General features: G+C 46.5%; 1 protein-coding gene across 1 annotated transcript in view; it reads left to right on the forward strand.

The window, feature by feature from the left end:
• ERP44 (endoplasmic reticulum protein 44) overlaps window positions 1-5,000 on the forward strand; it is a 115,552-nt gene that overhangs the window by 102,516 nt on the left and 8,036 nt on the right. The window lies entirely within an intron of this gene.

Genomic DNA, 5,000 nt, shown 5'->3' on the forward strand with positions numbered 1-5,000 from the left:
CACTTTGTGAGCCATGCGCGCGCGCGCGCGCGCACACACACACACGCACGCACACACACACACACACACACACACACACACACACACACACACACACACACACACACACACACACACACACACACACACACACATACACATACTGTACATGAAGTAGTAGGCCTCCGTCGGTCGGTGTCGACCATGGATGATGATGCGCACTAGTTGTTGTTTGAGGCTGTGGTGACGTCATGGCTGAAACAGCATCGGCCGTGGCTGATCAGTCCGATTCGGGAGTAGCAGTCTCTGCCGCATCGGGTGCAGGTGTGGGTGGTCGCAGGGTTGTCTCCACAGGAGCATGCCTTCCGTCTGGCTCTCTTTTCTTCAGCCAGGTTCTGGATATTTTCCTCTCCTGCCTTGAGTTGTCTTTGGAGCACGCTGCGCCATCTGCTATGTCCTCCCAGCTCTCAATGTTGATGTTCAGAGCTTTCATGTCGCGCTTACAGACAACCTTGTAGCGCAGCTGAGGACGGCCGACAGATCTCTTTCCAGAGGCTAGCTCGCCATAGAGGATATCCTTCGGTACGCGGCCGTCTTCCATCCGGTTGCATTGCCTGCGCAACGCGCAGCCTGCGTTGTCTGAGGAGCGTGTGCATGGTGGGAAGGCCAGTGCGTGCGAATACCTGGGCATTTGGCACTTTGTCACTCAATTTGATGCCAAGGATGTGGCGAAGGCAGCGCAAGTGGAAGCTGTTCAGCTTCCGCTCTTGTTTGGCGTATGTTGTCCAGATCTCACTGCCGTACAGGAGCGTGCTGATGATGCAGGCGTTGTACACTGCCATCTTGGTTGGGACTGTGAGCTTTGGATTCTCCCAGACACGTGTTGTAAGTCGGCCTAGAATTGTTGCGGCCTTCCCAATACATTGGTTGATCTCGACATCGAGGAACAGGTTGTCGCTGATGGTAGACCCTAGATAGGTGAACTGGTGGACAACGTCGAGTTCATAGGCAACATTTTGGCAACATTTTGTCGAGTTCAAGGCAACATTTTGGGGCTTCTGCTGTTCACAGCACTTCTGTAGTTGACGGAGGGAGAATATCATGTTCACTGTTGGGCGTTCTGCTCGGAAGCCGCACTGGGACTCAGGGTAGACCCGCTCAGCTAGCTTCTGTCTGAAGGCGCACAAGCATGACTTGGGCGTAGAGTTTGCCTATAATGCTCAGAAGGGAAATGCCCCTATAGTTGTTGCAGTCACTTCTGTCACCCTTGTTCTTATACAGGGTGAAAATCTTGGCATCTCTCATTAATTGCGGTACGGCTCCTTCTCTCCAGCACCGGCGAAGGACGTCATACAGTGGCTGCAGGAGGGTGTTTTTGCAGCTCTTGATCAGATCCGGCGGGATGCCATCGTTGCCAGGTGCTTTGGCACGGACCATGCTATCAATAGCCTTGCGGAGTTCCTCCAGTGTAGGTTCGGCATCTAGCTCCTCCATGATGGGCAGAGGTTCGATGGCGTCAAGGGCTGAAGTGACAACGACGTTCTCTCTGGAATATAGCTCTGAGTAGTACTCTACCCATCTCTCTGTCTGCTTGCCTTTGTCGGTGATCACTTCCCTGCTGGACGATTTGAGGGGGGCTGTTTTGCTCTGAGTTGGACCGAGAGCTTTCTTGATCCCCTCATACATCCCTCTGATGTTGCCTGTTACAGCTGCAGTCTGGATGTCATCGCTGAGCTGCTTCCAGTATTCATTGGCACATCTTCTCGCTGTCTGGTGCACTTTGCTCCTGGCAGCTCTGAGTGCTTGGAGGAACTTCTCACTTGGTGAGCGCTTGTATTCAACAAGTGCAGCACGCTTCGCTTCGATGACTGGAGTCATCTCACTGGACTTGGCTTCAAACCAGTCACAGTTCTTAGAGGTCTTCCTCCCAAAGATTGTGAAGGCTATTTTCTGAATTATCTCCCGGAGGTGGTCCCATTTCTCAGAGGCAGAGTTGTGCGGTTGGTCTACAGACAGGGCATCTTCAAGGGACTTGGCAAACTCCTCAACTTTTTCTGGATACTGCATATTGGTGGTATCGATGCCTGGCTTCCCCACTTGTTTGGTACGATGGATCTTCTTTGGGTGTAGCCTGATGTTGCTGCACACGAGTGAATGGTCGGTGTCACAATCTGCACTATGGTATGTGCGAGTGAGGAGCACAAACTTGAGGCTTGTACGTCTGACAATGACCATGTCCAGCTGATGCCAATGCTTTGAGCATGGATGTCTCCATGACACTTTGTGTTGTGGCTTCGTCTGGAAGTAAGAGTTGGTCACGCAGAGGCCGTGATAGGAGCAAAGCTCTAACAGGCGCTGCCCATTCTCATTGATCTTGCAAACTCCAAAGTGTCCCAGGCAAGAAGGCCAAGAGTCATGGTCGGCACCCACTCTGGTGTTGAAGTCACAAAGGACGACGAGGTGTTTATTGCTGGGAATATTCTTGATGATGTCACTGAGGTTGGTGTAAAACTCATCCTTTGCCTCAGGTGTGGATGTCAGAGTAGGAGCGTAGGCACTGACAAGGGTGACTGGACCATCAGAGGTTTGGAGTCAGAGAGTTAGTAGGCGTTCAGACCCCTTGTCACCTGGTTCAACCATTTTCAACAAGGAGTTCCTGACTGCAAATCCTACTCTATGTTCTCTGCGCTCCTCTGCACTCTTTCCTTGCCAGAAGAAGGTGTAATCTTTCTCCTTAAGTGTGTCTGGTCCAGCTAGACGTGTTTCTTGCAGAGCAGCTATGTCCACCTGTAATCTTTGTAGCTCGTCATTGATGACGGCTGTCTTTCTCGCATTGCCGATGTCTTGAAGGTCCACAGCGAGTCCTGGTGTCATTGTTCGGACGTTCCAACATCCGAGTTTGAGAACTAGTCTCATGCGTTTATTTGATTTATTGACTTTGTTGCCTGGTGCGGTGGTTGCAGTCTGCTTGTCGGTGTTATCCTAATCCCCATGCACCCAATGAGGAAGACAGACTGTGGCGGGGAAACACCTAACTGGCTAGGGGCTGCCCAGCTTAAGGCGGGCGGTAGCTGTCCAGTGAGATCCGAAAATCTCTCCCACCGTCAGAAGCAACTCTGGCACCACGCTCTACACCAATCGAGCACTGTGGCTTATCACCGGTAAACTGCTGCTTCCCGTGTTGTTTCGATGCTGTGAGGCGAAGCTTAAGTGTCCTCTCCAGGGTGCAAACCAAGGCAAGATAATATGGAGAACCAACTGTTGCGCACGTAGTTGGTCCCCCCTCTCCACACTGAAGATGGATCCAAAGAAACAGCAAATGCCGCTACAGTTTGGCGCCAACAGTGTCACAGGAGTTGCCGGAACGTCGCTAAAAACAGCGGTGGACCGCCTTAGGGACTCCAGCTCCATCTGCCTGATGGACGTTGGCTCACAGAGGAACTCATCCACCCTTTGACAGGTCTTGTTTTTAATCCTGCTGGGTGTCTCGCCACCCACCCTCACTGGACAAGTCCAGTGGGGGAGCCGGTTTTGTCGCCGGACCACTCGACCATGATACAGGTCGTACTGGCTTACATGGTACCAGTAGCAGGCAAAACCTGACCTGAGCAGGCAAAACCTGATTGTACAGTGTGTATATATATATATATATATATATATATATATATATATATATATATATATATATATATATATATATATATATATATATATATATATACCACAAGGGGAAAACCAGAGATGTCAGGATAAGTCGATTTTGAAGAAACTTAAAAACAAAGTTTCAAGACTTTGGTGGACTGTTTAATAACTGTCATATAGATTTATTTTCCAGTAAAAGGAAGAGTGATCATTGGCCGATCAAATTAAGCATGTAGCATTTGCCAAGCTTCTGTGTTATTTAATTTAAGAGCAAAGAACGAATCAATGTTACAAACTGACATCACTGGTTATTCCCTTGTTTAATAATTGCCATGCAATTTTAATCCAGGATGTGTAGCAAATTCATGCTTGTTGGTTATTAGCATACATTACATGACTTTGGTGATCACAGATTATTTTTTTCAACATTAAACGGTCATTGTTTTTTTGTTTGATTGGTGGTCAACGCCATACCCAAGGGTATTTCGCTTATATGACGACGGATTCTCTATTTCTTACTCCGTACTACTTAATATGATGGAAAACCGGGAGGAAACCAAGGATAAACCACCCCCGCGATAGCCGAAGTCACCTCATGTGACTCCCTCATATACCTAAGCAGGTTGATTGGGCGGTGGGTACATCGAATGAGGATGGGTACTCAGACGCGCTAACCATTAAGCCACGGCGTGGGTCCCATAAAAGTCACAATAAAGGTTTGACCAGGCTTGAACCACGATATGCACCAACTACGGAGCCCATGATATAACCAAATAGACCATTGTAGTGCTCAGAGTTTATGCTGTGATAGTTTTACAACCTTTCATTTTTTAGTTTCTCAACTCTGAATATTATGATGGAACAGTTAACATGAATGACGTAGAAAGCCAATCTTATCTGAGTGAAAACTTTAATTTTAATACTTTGCTCAACACAAAATGTATCACATGACCCGAGCTTAGCATTTGATTGGACGAAAGTGAGATAACCAGGAGTAAAGTACTGACAACTCTGGGTTTCTACTTGTTCAGCTTTGACAACACTTGTTTTTTCATTGCACGGCTAAACTTTATACCATATAAATTATGTGACACCCCTGGTTATTTGTAAAAGTAATATTGTGAGAGGAAACCTTATGTTGCCAACTATTGGCAGGTGCAATAACCCTGAAATTTATAAAAAGTGACAACACCGGTTTTCCCCTTGTGGTCTTCATATATATATATATATATATATATATATATATATATATATATATATATATATATATATATATATATATATATATATATATATATATATATATATATATATATATATATGTAAATATAATTATATTTGTAATTTTATTTATGTAAAGATGTATTTATATTTACATT

Source organism: Eptatretus burgeri, chromosome 13, assembly GCF_056783735.1.
Source record: "Eptatretus burgeri isolate ZD-2024b chromosome 13, Ebu_testis_v1, whole genome shotgun sequence".
Lineage (NCBI taxonomy): Eukaryota > Metazoa > Chordata > Myxini > Myxiniformes > Myxinidae > Eptatretus > Eptatretus burgeri.